This window comes from Perca fluviatilis, chromosome 15, assembly GCF_010015445.1.
Source record: "Perca fluviatilis chromosome 15, GENO_Pfluv_1.0, whole genome shotgun sequence".
Lineage (NCBI taxonomy): Eukaryota > Metazoa > Chordata > Actinopteri > Perciformes > Percidae > Perca > Perca fluviatilis.
In genome coordinates, this window is record NC_053126.1 from 14214556 (window position 1) to 14234169 (window position 19614).

Below are 19614 nucleotides of genomic sequence, written 5' to 3' on the forward strand. Positions count from 1 at the left end.
GAAAAGTTAATAATGAACATGATGGTTTTTTTCATGCCCTGTGGAATGAGGACAACCTGCACAGGTAAAACCTCAAGTATTTATAGGACTAATTACATGTCAATGACCACGAATAATTACATTACATGTCATTTAGCTGATGCTTTTATCCAAAGCGACTTCCAGTTAAGTGCTTTCAACCTTGAAGGTGCAGACAACAAGTAGTATGTGCAAGTACATTAGCTTTAAATAAGCAAAACTACAAAGAGCCACATTAAAGTACAGCTTAAAGAATATATATATATATATATATATATATATTTATTTTTTTTTTTTGTGTAGTCGGAAGAGATGTGTTTTTAGCCTTTGGCGGGAGATTCATAGGCTTTCGGCTGTCCTGATGTCAATAGGGAGCTCATTCCACCATTTAGGAACTAGGACAGCAAACAGTCGGGATTTCGTTGAGTAATTAGTTCTCCCTCGCTATGAGGGGGCAGCAACCAGGTTGGCTGATGCAGAGCGGAGTGGGAGTGTTGGGGTATAGGGTTTGACCATCTCCTGGATGTAAGCTGGGGCTGATCCGTTCATGGCCCTGTATGCAAGTACGAGTGTCGTGCAGAGGCGGGCAGCAATTGGTAACCAGTGAAGAGAGCGGAGGAGCGGTTTAGTGTGAGAGAACTTGGAGAGGTTGAAGACAAGTCGAGCTGCTGCGTTCTGAATGAGCTGCAGGGGCCGGATGGCACATGCAGGCAGGCCAGCCAGGAGGGAGTTGCAGTAGTCTAGACGTGAGATGACTAGAGCCTGAACCAGAACCTGAGCCGCCTTCTGCGTTAGAAGGGGACATGTTAGACAGCATGTATCTACAAGATCTGGTAGTTTCAGCAATTTTGGAAGTGAAGGAGAGTTGGTCGTCAGGTATCACACACAGGTTTCTAGCAGTCTGGGTGGAGACAACCACAGAGTTGTCAATAATATAATAATAATATAATAATAGTCATTCATGCATACTGTACCTTTTATCTACCTTAGTCCTTATGGGTTCTATGGTTTATTATTAAAGGTTATTATGTGTGGCAGCAACAACAAATGAAATCTAAAGTCTACAGTCTAAACTGTATAGACACTATAATAAACTAATACATCCTCCAAAGGATTCAAATACTGAAAAGGTCATCTGAGAGTAGGCGTGGAAGGCTACCCAAAATAGCGCCTTAATTTGCGAAAGAAAAACAAACATGAAATGTTCTTCTTGATAGCTGAGATGTCAAGGAGACATATTTTAACTGAATGCTGTGCAGAGGAACCGGACCTAGCCTGTTTAAGCCCTCTCACTCACAACAAGTGGTTTTGTTTGGCACTGTCCCTTTTGTTGACACTGCAAGGTTCTCATGCCTATTAGGTTGCTGTTGCCGAGCAGGCACCATGATGACATGCCTCCACAATGCCATTGGCTGGCACAGTGTCATTGTCACATTATCACCTGCTTGTTTGACTGGAATAGTTCTAAACTGCTTAAGTCGAAAGGTGCACAGGCTTTGTGTTACAATATCAGTCAATGACATACCTCCACTATTTATAGTTATTGTATCACTGCGACATCACTAACATACCTGACCCAGTTCTTTATGAAATTTCATCTGAAATGCACATATTGTTTTGTGAGAATGTTTTCATTCTTCCATCCTGGGTGTGTAATCGGTGTGTTCGCCTTGACATGCTGATCAGGAAGTCCTGTAGTTTGTAGTATTTCTTTTCTTACCTTATGGCTCATCCCTGTGTCGGCACTTGGACGCTGGCACTTTTTGGAGAAAAAAAATTCCAAAAAGTGTTTCAGGCTTCAACCATGATCTTATGGTGTAAGGCAGCGTGGGAAGTTTGGTGAACTTCCTGACCCCACTCACCACCGCAACACATTGACCCTCATCACGTGACAAAGGAATGTTCTGCATCTTTTGTTTTAACATCCACAGCACTCATGGAGTTGAGAGCAATTTTGCATACTATAGAATGATCACTAGCTTGGCATTTTGCCTCCCCATTCTCCTCTAGTGTTATTTCCAAACAGGATTTGCAGGCAGCTCTCTCCTGCATCTTTTAAATCACTTCAAGCGCTACTGAAGCCTTTTTCACCCAAAGCGGGCACCAATCTAATGGCATCATTTGTGCCTGCACACATCGAGAGAAGCAACCCCTTTTTTCTATGCTTAAGGTTTTGTGAACAGGGGAAAACAAAAGACCGGCCCAATGAAGCGCATCTTTGCTGGCGAGCTGAATAGAGGGGCCCCTTTCATGGCTGTTTATGAGCACCCCTCTTCAAAAACACACATACAAATCACATCGAGTTCTCCCAATGGCTCCTCTGATACGAGGATGATGGCAGGGAGGGGGCTGGAATCTTGTGGTGCCTCTCTCCCTTTTCATATGTTCCAGTTGATGGATTTCCACACAGTGTCTTTGCCCAGCTTTACTATCGGAGCCATCAGTTTGTTTTCACGGGCTGTATCACATGTTACATAAGAGCAAGTTGGGCATCTCTGCTGAAAACACCATTAAAATGTTTCATATAACAGATGCTGGACAGAAGGCTGCGAAAAAAGCCATCGTCATTAAACTTTGTTGCCTTTGGTGTTTCAAAATGTAAGATACAATTTGGGGGCATCTATCATGACACAGTGCGGCATTGTGATTGTCATGACAGTGTGCATCAAAAGTATAAATCAGGACTGAAATAAGTAGTTAATGATCAAGTCGTTGGCAGCTGTTTTACTAATCGATTAATCGTTCAAGTCAATTTTTAAGCAGACATTTAATGGTTCCAGCTTCTCAAATGTGAGCATTTGCTGCTTTTCCTGATCTTATATTATAGTAAATTAAATAGTGTTTTCGGGTTTTGGACTGCAGCCCTGGCAAAACAAAACATTTGAAGAAGTCACCTTGGACTCTAGGAAATTGTGACATGTTCACAGTTTTCTAGACCAAATGATTAATCAATTAATAAAAAGAAGAAGAAAATCAGTAATTAAAACAATAATAAAAAGAATCGGTAGTTACTACCCTAATCTGTTGATTATTGTTTCTATTTAGTGTTGATATGTCAGTACATAGTGGACAATGCCAATCTCATCTGATTAACAGTCCAAAAAAGTTATTAATTGTACAATTATATAAAACTGAGAAAAAAACACTGTATTTTAGAAGCTGTAATTAGCTAATATTGTGCATTGTTTTTGGAAAGTGACTTAAACAATTAATTCATTATCAAAATACATACTGTTTATATTTATATTGATTCATTATTTTAGTTTTAATTATTGCAAGGACTTTGAGCTGTTCAGGTGGTCCTGACTTGTCTGCAGGCCTATTGATCTGGGGCCTGTTTCACAAAAGCAGAATATATAAATCCAGGATAACTGATAAAGCGAGGCTTGACCTAGTCTAATCTTTGCAGCCTGGCTTGGTGTGTTTCACGAAAGCCAAGCCAGGCTGAGGAAGAGCGACTAGGTTGAGCCAGGCCGAAGTAATTCAGAAAGATGTGCGTCCACGGCTTTCCTCAAAAGACCGCAAGGTCGATCACAGATTTACTGATGCCAAAATGGAGAATACGCATTGTACATACTTTATACAGAGTTAGCAGCAGCTTCTTGTGGAAGTATGATGACGTGAAACACATTATTTGTATAAAAAGAAAAGAAACACGGCCGCTGTAATGAAACAGCGAGAGAAAGCGAGGCAGACGAGCATGGACCGACTGAATGCGTAATTGTAGCCTAAATATATACATTAACTGACCACTGCTCTGAACTGAAACCGTCATAATCATTCCATTCAAGGATTAGCCTACTAATCATTTGCACAAATTAACAGTTGTACTCTTTGCCTTAAAAGTAAGCAGAAGATAATGTTACTCAGGAAATTTACAATGAAGATCAATTTTCTACAACGCTAGAATATGATGCGTAAATATCTCTTTCACTCTGTTCCTCCCTCTCTCTCATGGGCTAAAATATAAATTTCCTAAGTCATATTAACTTCCACTGCTTGCTTTTAATGCAAGTGTACAACTGTTCGTTTTTAAAAATGACAGTGACTCATTGAATGGTTTCAGTTAAGAGCAGTAGTTCATAAATGTATATTTTTAGACTATCATTCAGTCGGTCCGCTATTATCTGCCATGCTTTTTCTCGCGTTTCTTTTTTAATTTTTTTATAGAGGATGAGTTTCCTTCTCTACATATTATATGCCTTGCTCCCTGTATATATGGACATAAGAAAATAAAGACACTGAAGAAATTGGACTCTAAAATCTAGAAACTATGAAGATTTTTTTTTTTTTTTTTTTTTTTCTTTTTTATTTATCCTTTATTTAACCAGGAGAAGCCCATTGAGATTAAAAATCTATTTTGCAAGGGAGACCTGGCCAAGATAATTAAGTGATAAATTCCATGCACACTGTAAACATGAATGGAACAGAGTATATTCATCAGTTATTTCCCCCCAAATATAAGGTCAAAAACCACTGAGGTGTCCTCTCCCTGTTGTTACATGAATGTACAGTAGCCTACATCACTATATAGTTATTGGTCCAGTGAACTAAGACTATCATTTGGGAGGATTGTACAATTAGGACATGTTCTTAAAATTGTACAATCCTCCCAAATTATAGTCCCAGTTTACTGGACAACATAAATTGTGTGCTAAGAATTCCAAATACAATGCACATGGAAGTGGAACAAACATGATCCTTATTGTTAAAGAATAAAAAGAAAAATAATTATCAACTAAAATAATTCAAGGTGCATTGGTCAACTATAGAAATGTACAGCATTGTATGTATTGCCCTTAGTAACAGACTTCATTTAAAACACATTTGAAATTTTATCAGCCTTTTCTAATTATCTCAACAACTGCCATAATATATTCATCAAACTTCTAACAACAATATGAACAGCAGTCTTCATACAGCAATATAACCATAACAATGACTGTCACATGAATAATTATAAATAAAAAAATAATGGTCACAACTTTAAATAATAACAGTACTTAAATGAACAGCAATTTGCACCTGTTGTATTTTAATCCAGGCTGATAATAACAATAGGGTAAAACCAGTGCTGGGTGATCAGAAAAGGCTCCAGGATTAAATAAATCCTGGCTGTTAGCCTGGTCGGGAGCAGGCTAGCTGTACAGAATAAATCTCCATGGTGATTTATGTGCCTCCGCTTTCGTGAAACCGAGTCAAGGCATTCATTCATCCAGGATAACTGGGAAATCCCAGCTTAATCCCTTATCTTGGTTTTGTGAAACAGGCCACTGGTTTGGTCCGGATTCAGACAGCCTCTGTAGCATGAACAAAATATGGTAACACTTTACTTGAAGGTATCTACATAAGAGTGACACAGTCATGACACATGAACCCTAACTCTAACCCTAACACTAACCATAACTTGTCATGACAAAAACCGAATGACACTTACTAAATGAAGCGTTATGTCATAAACATTTATGACTTGTTTATAATGTTTATGACACGTTCATGACAGTGTCATGCTACTCTTATATAGATACCTTCAAGTAAAGTGTAACCCAAAATATAGTTCAAATGCAGCTTTCAACCAGCAGCAGCACATACGAAGTTTGATTTTGTCCTGAGTGTCGACTCTGCTGTCAGTCTAGTTAAACTAATGACTAAAGTAGCATTTCTTAACTGCTGTTTTCAAACTGTCGTATTGTTTCGCTGACAAATTGTCATACAGTTCTGTCAAGATGTGATTTACAATGTTGCAAGCTAATTATGAAAATATTTTGCACAAATGTGTAATTAAGTCCAACTGTAATGCTGAGGCTTTATTGGCTCAATTATGTAATATAATTGTATAATAATCATGATGCAACAGCCACTCATAAGATTAAAGATTTAGTGCATTTGACATTGATGAACGTCTGTCACATTCAAGCCATTGTCAAATGAGTTGCTACAAAGCCAGTTAAGACTATCAGCTCCACACAACTCTCTCTGTATTTCTCAGTATGGCTATGTTCAGAAGATTGTGGCATCAGGTGACTTTCCCGCAGAAACTCGAGTGAAGATAATGACCTCTTCTGAAGAGTCCATCATGTTTTTTTAATCCTTCGCATCCTCCTAGCAATTGCGTGGAGGAGAGGGGAGTGTGGGGGGGGGGTGCACGGTCATGGAAGGCTTGTATCATGTGGATGCGCCGATAGTATTGCTGTCATTACTTAGAATTTGTCATGGGGGCGGCAGAAACTACGCACTATTACTTTAAAGTAAATTATCTCCAGCTATATATATATATATATATATAAAATGTAAATATTGATACTTACGTTATTTACCATCATTGTTTTTGTTGATTAATGAATGCTTAAAAAAACTCTCTGTGTTAGTGTGCACATATTCATACTCAGAAGAGAGGGGAAAAAGGAATTGTGCTCATGCAAACTTGTGGATGCATGCCTCTTTCCTTGGGTCGGATATGAAGGTCAGAGAGCTGACCATTTTTTGCAAGTCATCTCACCAGGAAGTAGAACTTCTTGTAACTACTCTTTTCCGCTCTGTGTCATATCTTGTTCAACAGGTAGGGTTTGATGGACAGGAGGAATGCAGGCTGAGGGATTTGTTTTGTAATGGCAGTTCATTCTTTGGGTGTTCTTAAGTAAACAGAGCGGCACTATGTCCTGTTTTTACGGGTTTCACACGTCACTGTTCAAACTCGCAAACAGGCTGGTCCCCAAGAGTACATGGAAGAGAGCAAACACTGCTCTAATACTTCACCAGTCTGACCTTCTGCTAACTTGATACACAAATAGACACACATACACACACACCTTTTACTAATGCAGTCAAACAGTGCTGTGCAAAAGCATGTGTGAAATGTTCATTTCAATCACAGGTTTTTGTGGTTTATCAGTTTATCAGTATCAAATAAAGCAACAAAGACGCATAGTGTTGACATGAACCAAATCCAACTTTTGTTTTCCTAACAAAGTGCTTTAGCTTTGGAGGATAACTAATACAACAGTGTGGATCCACCTGATGTTACCGACACAGTTCAGCTCAGTTTTGACCTTAGTTAACATAAGTTTTTCAAAATATTCAAAAACTCAAATCTCTTAATTTTATTTAATTGATCACTTTCCATTGTCTACATATCTTGCAATAGTATTTTTTTTAATGCAACATGGGTCTCATAAACTTGGTAGGCGGGTGCTGTATGTCATGTTTAAGTAGCATAGGAGTGCCACATTTCAGGCTCCGTGTGCCGTCCTAATTGAGTGCTACTTCCATGTGTATGGGTCAAATGCACGGAAAAAATAGTGGAAATTCTGCGGGAAAATTTAAAAGCTCATAAAATGATGGATTTTCAAGTGCTCCCTAAATTCCAACAAAATGTATTAAAACAGTACAATGTCTATTTTTATTAATGCCATGGAAAAATATAGACGAAACATGTAGTGCTCCCTGGTTGGTGCACACAACTGTGTGTCTCGAGCTGATTTAGTTTATGTAAGCATGTGTGAAGTAGATGGGTGAGTATGTGTCCGGACTTGTGTGTCATTGCAGTGTGCCTTTACAGTACTGCAAAGCTCCCTGCCATGTTGTCCTTTTATACAAACAGAAAGGAACCAAACAACACCTACTGCTTCTATAGATCCCTCTGCGATCCTCTCTTTACTGTTCTTTTCCTTTCTGCTTGTTTTAAATCTGTCTCCGATATACGAGGCATTCCTTTGTGGTTGTGTAACATGATTTGAGGCGAACAGAGAGAGGGCGAATGAGACAGAGAGAGAAAGAAAGGGAGAGAGGGAGAGTTTTGTCTTGCTGAGTTTCATGTCCTACTGTGCGCTCATATTTCTCAGCTGCTTCACAGTTGTGGGTAGCTGGCTTATCGTTGGCCTTCTCAGCTCTTTCCGTCATGCATGGCCTACGTTAATCTCTCTTGTGTACTGTAAACCGCCCCTAATAACCCTGCGCACGATTAAAGCAAACATCTTAATAACGGCCTGCCTCATTATCAACTCACACTGGGAAAATGAGTGCTTTCACCTCAACTCTGTAATTGTACATATGTGGCTCAGAAATAAGCTGGAGAACAAGACAACGTGCTTATTTGGTATCTTTTACAGAAAAAAAATAACAATAAGCATGTGAGCTTGTCTAATTTTTATCATTTTTACTATCTACAGGATTTTTTAAAAAGTAATTGTTACTGATGAATCTGCCAAATGAGCATAATTCCCTGCTGTTATGAAGAGACAGGCAACAACAATGAGATTGAGGTGCAGCATTGAATGTACTGTAGGGTGTTGCTCTAGAGGGTGCTGTTTACTGAGGAAATGTGCTTTCCTCCCATTCATCCCTGCTGCTCTCACTAAAACTTATTCTTTTTACTCTCTAGGAAACAATATTTAAAAGAAGAAAACATCCTATTTCTGTGCAGCTCTTTGATTTCTTGCAAATATGTTTTATAATTGATGTAGCATATCAGATTCAACTCTCAAAGGAAAGTGAGACAAATAATATGAAATCTAATTTATAAAAAGGTTTCTCGAAGGAAAGATTATACTATTTTTAAAAGAGTGTGTGGTATTATGCTGCAAGGCTTCTTCGACATGACATTAGGCCATTGTAATCCTTCTTTGTGTGTGCCTCACCTGTGGCTCACACACACACAGACGCCCGCAGATGTTTACACAAGTTTCACACAGCCAACAAGGGTATATGATGAGCTGTCAGTCAGACCTCCACTGGCAGAACGGAGATGAGCAAAAATGTGTCCGTGGCGATGTTTACACCTGTGCTGTCTGTGGTTTCCTGCGGCGGTATTTCAGGGTGTAATCCCTAACATCGCCTGTGTTTATGCTTGTGTTTTAGTTACAGGCCTGATACACGCATGCTTTAGAGCTTAGATGGGACTTCTGCTTCACTTACTCCTCAGCCTGGCCCAGAGGCATCCTCCCCAGCCTGCCACACACAGGCTCATCCCCAGCATGTTGGATACAGTAAACAAACACAGTAGCTTTCTGCATGTGTCATACATACAGCCTTTTTCCCTTGTAGGCCTACACACAGCGAAGTGTACATGTATAGAAACTTAAGTAACTTCTCAATTTCTGAATATCAAACTAGAGTCTGTGTTCTGTTAAAAGTTGTTATGTAAAAGGTAATTCATGCTCAAACTCTGTTCTAAACTTAGAATGTGCAAAACCATATTTTTCTGTTGATCTTGACTTGGATTGCCATATTAAGATCATTTACAGGGAACATTAAATTGTGGTTGTTTCCTTATGTACTCAGAGTATTTGAGGAGGTATTTTTTTGTTGTTTTATATGGTTTGTATTTCGTCATGAGTGACGCCGGCTGCACCACTGAGGTCATAAACAGGGAGGAGAAAGTTCCAGTGCCAGCGACTGAACTCACTTTTTATTTTAGCAAATATGCTAAATATAGAGCTCAGCCGCGGCCAAAGGTTCGTCCCAAACTCCCTGAATGACACACCTTTCGAGAAATGACTCTCAACATCTGCTATTTTTATCATAATCTTACTTTTTCCCCTTGTTTTTGTTCCTTTCTCTCCTCTCTTTCTCCGACAGACACTATAAATGATGCAGTCCTGTTTTTCATTTATAAGATTTGTTGGGTGGATTACTATTGAGAGGATCCTAATTCCCACTAAAGGAAGGGCATGCTTCAGTAGTGTTTATGAAAACACTGCTCTGACGTGAGTAGCAGTGGAGAACCAGTAACGCGTCCTCTCTGCTAACACACCCTCCTGACACCGCTGCCCAGTGAATGCTCTGTTGTAATGGTGGCATTTCAACCCTTCAAAGATGGCCAATTGGATGATGGGATTTGGTTTGACATTCCGGGGAGCAAACCAAGCCGTGACACTGCATAAAGTTACATATGATGGCTTCTGCTGACTGAGACAAAACCTTACGCTACATAAAGTCCAGCCTATCATAAGTACAGTATTGAACCCTTGCGGGTCTTTTTCTGTATGATGTGACATTGATGAGATCCACCCATCGCCCTTCTGTTATTTCTGTCCCTGACCCATTATTGTCAAGCGGCGCTCTGCTCCACTGTAAAGTGGTCAGTGTTTTGGAACCTGGTCCTGTGGGTTGAGGCTTTGAACCATTTTCCATTCGTACCTCATATTACATACTCTAACACTGTTCTACCTAAAAGAACCTAGCTGAACCAAAGTGAAGAGTTAAACAGATATAGCAATGGAATACTACACTGTAGTTGGTGTGTGAAGTGACGTTTGTCCTCTTTTGATTTTTTTTCTTCACAGTGAAGGAATCCAAATTCTTGGAATGAGATATCAACCTTTAATTGCTTCCCAGGGATCTTCTGGTGAGTATATACGTTTCTAAAGACCAAAAATAGTCTCAGTGTTCTCTCTCCTGTAAATATCTGCTGTATAAGCTTCTTCTATATAAGCTTAGTTGTCAAAAGGTGATGTTATATCCTTATCTACAAGCTTTTTTGTCTAGTAGTGTTTTGCTTTGCAGCTCTTGTGGCTCACCCAGATGGGCTGAACGTTTTCACTAACTGTAGCAAAGCGGACGTAGGCAGAGACTTTTAGTGTTAGTGTGGTTTAGGCTTATAAAACTGACGCAACTCCTACTTTAACTGTTGGCACAACTGGCAGCCAAATGTTAATTATTTAGCTTAACATGAAGAATTTAGACATAATTTACTGGGTCATATTTGTTGTGGTTTACTTAAGACATTGTTCTCCTCAAAATGGCCTTTAAAACACAACTTATTTAATTACACTGCTTTTTAAAGCCGCAGCCATCAATACTGTTTTGTGACTGTGCTGTAGCCTGTGGTACTCAACGTACTTAGCCCCTCTCCCACATTCCATCAGCCCCCCCTCCCTCCCCACTGGTGCCCCCTATCCCTTACTCCCCATTCAGCTGGTCCACCCTCTACCAACCAGTGTGTGCCTGTCAGCTTGTCACCCCAGGGTGATGCCCCTCTCTCAGCCCCTTGGGGCCCTTTTGACTCCGCAGCACTCCGTGTTTGCCCAATCATTTGGGAGCCGGATACGGGGATGAATTGTTAACTACAGCAGGTCAGTCTGTGCCCCACAACCACCACACTCTCTGCCGCCCCCCCCGACCTGCTGTTGACTGATCTCCATGGCAATGGGGCAGGAATTTGTTTTCTCTCGTGTCCGCTGCCAGCCAGCTCCGTTGCCACCACCGCCCCCCTCTTCTCTTCATCCTCGCCGCCTCTGAGAGTCCAATCATAAGGCAGCTGGGGGGAGTCACATGGTCAGGAAGTGTTCAGGGTGCATCCCACTGAGTGAAGTCTGCTGAAGTGGTCTGTGGTGCTGTCACTGGAGCTTTGCTGGGAAAGAAGGCTTTAGGGGGAAAATGTGTGTGATTTGTTTGGTAGGAAAGTGAGTCGCCTGGGTAGCTCATCTGGTAGAGCGTGCGCCCATATACAGAGGCTCAGTCCTCGATGCAGGTTAAGTTAAGTTTCGACCTGCAGCCCTTTGCTGCATGTCATTTCCCCTCTCTCACCCCTTTCATGTCTAAGCTTTCCTGTCACAAATAAAGCTTTTACATTTAACATTTTTAAACACACATTCAGAAATGCACAAATGCAAATGTTTTAAGAAAGGCTACGTACAGACATGTGGTTTATAATTTGCAACTTATTATACATTACATTATGTGTAAGCCCCTTAAATCCTCCTCCTGCAGCCATTGTGATGGCCTTAGTTAAAATAATTCAATTTCTGTTTATTTTTGCAGTGCAATGATTAAGATAAACCCTACACAGAGCGGGCCTAACATTTAAATATTAGTTGTGTACCAGTCTATTTCCATGCTTCACATAGCACAGTATAACAGCACAAAGAGACCCACATCTCCTGCATTCCTCTGGTATGGTGACTTTGTTGTGAAAAATGCTACTTGTGGCTCTCTGAGCTTAAATCTGTCATATCTTTATGCTAACACAGTTTTGAGCAGTTTAATTCCCATCATTGTCTCAACATATCGACAAGCTCAAGTGTGTACATGTGTGAGTGTATTTGTGTGTTTGCCTCCACACTAGTTATTAGCTTAGGGCAGGTGAGTGTTTGCCTACCCGTCTCCCTTTATGAGGTGAGTGTTTGCCCAAGGAATGCACCACGTCCGATTTGTCATTGACTCTTATTGTTCATCTCATCCAACTGGTGCTTTGAGGTGGAGTTGTGCTGTGCCCTGGCAAGTGAGAAATATGTGTATTTTTTTTCCCTCTTTTGCTCAGTGTATTTGCACATGTTCTTGGATGAAAATGTGACTTGGTGGAAAAGTATTAAGTATGGTAAATGCATTCGGAATGAAAATGAGAGAAGTCCAGACCTGCATCGAGCAAAAGTGGAAAGTGAATTATTAAACATCATGATCAAGTTGAATGTCACCAATTTCAGAGAATTTACAAACATTTTGATGAAAGCCAGAGTTTGAGCCTGGCTTCTGCTCCACATCTGTAACTACATGGAACGTTCTTGTTTTGGACCTGGGTCAGTTGGGATAGAAAATTACACAAGTCGTCACTCTTCAATAATGCATCATGCAAACTGAAGTGAGAAAAAGAAAAGAAATGGTATGACGTGATTGAGAGGAATTACTTCTAACTAGGCACATCCTGTAGATACATATGAACGCTGATGAGCAAAGTTGGCTCCCTTGCTTTGTGGTAATGAGGAAGCCTCAGCAAATTAATCCCTCCCACTGCACTTGAGTGGTTAACAGAGTCATTACAAATGGCATGTGCAGCTTTTTACGCTTGTTTAATTCCAGAAAGTTTTAATATTTAACATCTTAAATGGCAAGATTTTTGTTTCAATCACTATTTGTTTAAGTATGTGCATTTCTGTGGATATCTGTTTAAAAAGGTGCATGTAAGTGCTTGTGTGAATAAGTATATTTGAATTTGCGTGCATGTGTGCCTGTGTGTGTTTGTGCGGCTGTCGTCCTATGCCACTATCTGGGTGGTCCTCACGGCTGGTTTGATAGTAATCCCCCTGTCCCATGAATCAGTGTCCGGGCTCGGGCCGGGAGCTGATGCTGTGTGACCACTGGAGCGAGGGGCTTGAGGCACAAAGCTGAGACCCAAGCTGCTGCCCTGGCCTGGCCTGGCCACACGTCAGCTCTCCACACCACCTTTAAAATAACTCGTCATGCATGGCTGACTTCTGGAAACGGCCTCAGCTCCAAGTACATACGAGCCACCAACAATATAAGCCACAGTAGAAATGGAGGGCACACTCATAAACCGTAGCACCAGAAGATAAAGTTTCATGACTTATATCCTGAACCATTTGTGACTCCAAAGCCTTTCCCTTAATATCCATGTTTTAAAAACTTTTTCATCATGGATATTTTTTCTTTTTGCAATTTTCAGATATTATTGAAATGTAGTTACTAATAATACCATTTGTTTGTTGTGACTGGTGGCTAACAACCCAAAGTGACTTCTGATAGCCTCCTAGAGAGCTGCTCTCAGTTAAAATGTTTCTGTCGGACTGAAAGTGCTAAGATTAAAGCCATATCTTTCTTTGTAGGGCCTATGCCTCTCTCTGAGAATAAGGAGGGAGGATGAAGGCCTGCCCGTGCTGTCTGGCTTGCATACAGCTCTCCTCTGAGCTTTTATCTAGGGAGAATGGTTGCAGCTCTGTCCAGACCCGACTCCCAGGGAGTGCACAGTCCTAAGACCTGTGGCATTAATAAAGATAATGCTGTTTGGAATAATAACAGTCAATTCCACCCAATAGAGGAGAGAGACAACAGAGTGTAGCAGAATACAAAAGAAGCCAAGATGAAAGGCTGAAAGGTAGGCCTGTGCACCTTTCTGGCTCTCTCGTGGGAACTGATGGAACCGTTATAAACATGCTCGCACACAAACAGTACTGAGAGGGACTGTATGCCGATTTTGACCCTCGGGTGCCATGACGCAGAAATGCAATTTGTTCTTTTGTCTGCCAAGATCACAGAGGGAGAGCAGTGACTTGTCTTTCTTTTTATTCATACTTATTTTTTTCTCTTGCTCCCCTCCTTTTCATTCTCTGTGTTCCCCATTGCCTTCCGTGAGTGCAATTTAGTTTGATGAGCAGGTGGTCTTTTTTGAATCTCACAGTACTTTTGGCTCCCACCTCTGGCGTGTGGGGCTTTCACTTGGAGTCAGTCATGTAGGCCAGGATTAGACGGGTGGAGCAGAAGGGGGAGGAGGTCCAGCGAGATTCTTGGTATTGACGACCTCAGCGCCCTGCAGTCAGAACCATGCAGAGTGCAGATTGAAAGAGTTATTTTGTTGCTAAAGCTCTCAGCCGCACCCCAGATGGCTTTTGTGCAGGCCAGGGACATGTTTGGGGACAGGGTTAAAGCAACAGAGTCCTTCAGGCTTGGTGAATCTCTGGGCTCAGCAGGTAAAGCATTGTGGGCCAGACTGACTGAGAAGGCAAAACGTTGCGGTCTCGGCACTTTTCCACTGAACAGTGGACCGAAACAAAATAGGTGGATTAGAGCAAAGGGAAGACATACTTCGACTTCTCAGCACACCCACATAAACACACACACACACACACACACACATACACACAGTGAGAATAAAGCCTTCAAACATCCACCCAAGTTAAGACTTACTGGAGCATCTCATCTGATGTCACATAAGACAAAAGAGCTAGTAGAAGTGAGGGAGGGAAACGTGCTGTGTCTGCATTTCCAATGGAAGCCCTTTCTCCTCTTGGGTACTATTTCCTGGTAGAAGAAAACTGCACAGACCAAATTACAACCTGCTTTCACTGCTTTACCTTTGATCTCAGTTTCATCACACACTGCTAATTAACCAACCCTGTTGCTACTTAGAGGAATTTATGGCCCATTACTTTATCTGTCCACCATTTCTCTGCAATAATCTCCATGGTGACGCCTAGACAATCAACCAATATTTTGTCAATAATGCTAAACCGGTGTACTGCTCTGCTTTCTTTCTCGTGTTGACTCCTTCTGCCCTTGAGCAAGAGGACTTTGTAGCATGAGTCCAGGCACTCACGTATCAAATGTTATCGGGTGATACAAAAAAGTCTGGTGTTGGTTGTCTGTTTCTCTGCTTCGTAACATAAGTTGATAATATTAGCAAGTTTTGTCAAATTGAAACATATTGTGGCGAACAGATAAATCTAGGGCTGCAACTTTGATTTGATTATGCATCTGTCAGTTATTTTTTACGCTTAATTGTTTAATCTATAAAAAGTCAGAAAATAGTGAAAGTGTATCTTTTTCTTCTTCTTACAGGCTTCAAAATTACTGTTATGTTTGTTGAAGGGTCCTCAACCCACAGATGTTTAAGTTAAAATGCTCATATCTAAGAAGCAAATTTATTCAATGGACTAATAGTTTCAGCACTGGTTTGATTACTGTTCTAAATCATTGCTTGTGATTAATTCAGTTGTGTATATATATACAAAGTGAACCTTTATTTTTAAAGAATGAGGTATATTTTCCTAAAACGAGACACTTATTTAACCAGCACATTTCCTCTGCATAACCAACATGTGATCTGTAACATAATGTCATCAAACTTGCTTGATTTATGCTAACTGTAAACTGGCTAACTCAGCCTCAGTGTTGACTGGAAATTTCGCTAGGAGTAGCTGTATATGTGTCAGTCACTGGAGATTGGAACCGGCAAAATTAAATAGGCACCCCACAGAATATGGCTAACAAGAAGGCAATGTCATAGTGAATAATGTAGTGGTAACAAAATGGCCATTTTGGTCTGAATATCAAGCTGAGGACTCTGAGGTCTGAGCTGTAAATCAAAGTGTGAGGAGTGGTTGGTTGGACTCCTCTGTTCGCCATTCTGGAGTGTTTGTCATGGAGGTTTCACAAGTGGCCGCTTCTACTCACACTGATGAACAGCATGGATTGGATCCAGACCCTGCTGGGTTCTAGCTGGAGCCCTGGGGCTTGTAACCACACAGACCGGGAATGTTAGTCATTTGTTTATCATTGGTGATATTTGCAGCTCCTAATCCCTGGCCGGATTAGCCTTGATGTGTTCCTCATCCCACCTTTTTCCACTCTTGCCGTCACTGGCATTTACATGAGGAGTTTTGCGCGTTTTGTCAATGTGTGCATGGACAACATGTAAACACACATGTGCATGCAATGGCGTGCTTCTAGGCCTGTGCATAGATGCATGAATGTGTGCTTGAGTGTGTGTGCCATTTCACATGTGTCGCTGAAAGATGTTTGTAATCAAGGTTTGACATATATCCCCTCTAACTCCAGCCTATGTAAAGTTGTGATCAGTGTCAATAGCAAAACTCTGTTACTGTGGCTGATATTTTATCCCATGCCAGGGCATCTTGCTCTGTGGCCGTACTTGTGGCTGAAGGCGTGTTCGGATCTACCAAATCAGGGCTCCAGAAAGTGTTTTGACATTTATTTTTCTCAAACGGAAACACACAAAGAGCCCTATAGGAACCAATTAATCAAAGATGCTGAATGTCAGCGTGGCGTCATTGGAAATCGGAAATTACTGATGTCATAAAGGAGGAGAAAGTGTTCAGAGTGGTGCTTACGTGTTACGTGTGTTGTGAAGCTATTGGCCGAGAGTCGCCTGGATCAGAGAGGGAACAGGGTTTACTGAGCAGACCTAACTTGTTCAGTGTGACCTTTAAAGAGCTGATCCCTAACACTACATAAATCTGTTTTGAGTTTCAAAACACAAGTACGTACATTTACATGCCGTACTCTTTCTTCCACAATGTTTTTGTGGGTGAGAAAGTCCTTCAAATTTGCACAAAAATTTCGGCCCTGCACAACATCCTTGCTCCTCAATTTCTCCCACAAACATACATGGAAGACTATACACCAATGAAAGACTGACACATTCATGACCTAGATATCGAATTATCAATCTTTATGTGTGTGGGCTTTGAGGCTAAGAGGTTTAGAAAGAAAGAATTTTTTGAATACTTGACGTAAACTTGTCTGGGTGAGAATCCCATCCCACAGATGAAGCAAAGTGTACACAGTATGATTTGGGGCAAAGTTGACTTAAGTCGCAAGTCATGTATGGTGCAGCCAGGGCAAGTCACAATAAGCAATTTGCCAAGATGCAACATTTTAACAGTTTTATTTCCAACCCATGGTGATAGTTTTACAATGCATTTCACAAGGGCCAATAGTTTTTATCAGGTCAAAACTTGAGATTTAATGTTTTGACTTTTAAGTCTCAAAGCAAGTCTTTAGGCAGTCAGGGTTTGGAGCAGTCAAGTCCTTTTAATGACTTGGGTCCGATTTTTGAATTGAATAAAGCTCAGTAAACCCTCAAACAGGGTGTGACCCTCCCTCTACAGCCTTTGTTACCCTGCACAGAAGGTGTTTTTGCTCACTGCAGATGGAAGCTGTCCAGCTGAAGCGGTCACAGCTGAGCTTCATGGGGTGTTGGTTAATTGGCAGTTTTTGGTAAGTGCAGTTATGCTCCACTATGCATATCTTCCTCAATGTCCCTTGCACTATTGGCCTTTTTAAAGTGTCCTTTAATTGGCTGCACAGTCACAGTCTCTTGCTTTAACTGTCCCCTGTGGTACCTAAATGTGGCCTATTTGACCCTGAGGCCCTGGGGTGAAAACCTCACATTTGGCAGCCAAAACCAATTAACCAGATTTTTTTCTGCTTTTGTTTTCAGTCTAAATCTCTTTTTTTGTTTCTGTTGATAATATGAGTTTTGAAGGTGATCTCTTTTCATAGGGACAGTATTGGGCCTCTGAAAAGCAAAATCCGCTCGGTTTCAACACCTCTTCATAACCCTTACCTAGCCTGTGTTTGTGTGAGTGTCTGCCAGCCTCAGTAAGGCAGTTCTGTCAACATGGTAACATGCCTGCCTCCTCAGCCCCAAAGAAAGGCTTCATATTTGGGCTCTAGAGGACCCTGACTAGTCCGTCTGATAGATCTGGCCATAGCTTCTCCCTACACACCAGCCACTTCCAACTGGGCTGCATCAGCAGTACTGAAAGACCTGAGAGTACTGTGATCCCACCATGGGGTGTATGGCTGTGGCTCCGGCTGCACTACACTTTAATCCCCTTCCCTTTTAACCACAATGGGAAACATGTGCTTACTCTGTGTAGGGTACAGGCCCACCATGGAAGAGGCTGTTTACTTTCATTCTAAAACTAACATTTCACAGCTCCTGTGACCCCTCCTGGTTAGTACCTCCACAGGTTTTAAAAGGTGATAGAAGATCATTTGGTGACATTTTTGTTTGTTTCATCACCACTGTTGCTGCTGAAGAACTGTCTCCTAACTTCTCACCTTGTAAAATTTGACGCACACATTTTTGAGCTGTCTAATTTGTCTTATTAAAGAGCTGCTTATTATTCTCTTAAATTTCCTTTCCAAAAGTGACTTTTAGGTCAGTGTATGATACCGATGATTGCACCTCTGCTTCTTGGTGAGAGAATTAAGCAAAACTGGGAACTGTGCTTGTCAAAACAATACCCTAAACCAACATAATACACCATGTAGGATTTTTCCAGATGTGGAGAGTGCATCTCTTTGCTTTAAATTTTCAACACCCAGAACAGAAGTCTACGGTTGTGGTCCTTGTCCCTACAGTTCTGTTTTGTTTCTAGTGGTAAAACAGTTGTTTCTGTGCAGAGAGGGAGCTACAAACAGCAACCATACCACATGTGCCAACCAAGAGGACAGGAAATGCACTCCAGATGAAGATACTACATTGTGGTTTATTTTACCTGTGTGTGTGTGTGTGTGTGTGTGTGTGTGTCGTGAATGTTTTTAGCAATGTGTGCTGTAGGACTGACCATATGTCTCTCGAGTTACATCACAGTATTTCCATATCCGGTTACTTACTAGGCCAGCAGTTTTCTTTTTTTTTTTAACGATTGATCGCTTATGTCAAACATAATGACATTTATCAATATTACTAGAACTCACATTTTGTCTGACTAACCATATGATATTTCATTTACAATGATCCAAATCCTTATATTTTAAATGCTGTAACCAGCAAATGCTACTGGTTTTCACTAATTTTAGTAAGGTTTGAAATCAACCTGGAAAGACTTGAAACCGGCTTGTCTTGTTATTGCTGTTGTCACATGGCACTGCAGCTGTACATAGCAACAAGATTTTACCTTTCAGTTGCCAGTGTTGGATTCTGGATACTGTCAAAAAATCTAACCCAGAACATACCAACATGGACGTACAAATAAGAATAATACACATCTGGTCAGTACAATGTTTACTTGTACACAGTGGCTCTAGAAGTTACGGTATCAGTTTTCTGAGGCTCTGGGGACCAATTCCCAACTCCTGGCTGGTGGCACTGCATGACTGAATCAGATTCTGGCCTCCACAGGTGTGGCAGGTGATCTGAGGGATGAGTGAGATCTTCCTGAGGTAACAGTAACCCCAGCCAGTTTCCCCTGTTGCCCTACCCCATCTGCCCTTTCCTGTCGTCTTATCTGAGCATCCAGTGCAATCGAACCCAGGGCGCGGCCCCTCTGCTCCTCCATTCCCCTCGCTCCCGGTCTCCATCGCTGGTCTTCTCAGATGTCACTGTGAAGAGAG

At 41.2% G+C, this 19614-nt stretch overlaps 1 long non-coding RNA gene across 5 annotated transcripts in view; it reads left to right on the plus strand.

Moving 5' to 3' along the window:
• Positions 1-19614, plus strand: part of LOC120575155 — a 133325-nt gene that overhangs the window by 106775 nt on the left and 6936 nt on the right. For all 5 annotated transcript variants that reach the window (XR_005641955.1, XR_005641957.1, XR_005641954.1 and 2 more), the window contains one exon: positions 10302-10363. This is a non-coding gene — a long non-coding RNA (uncharacterized LOC120575155). The remainder of the gene's footprint in view (positions 1-10301; positions 10364-19614) is intronic.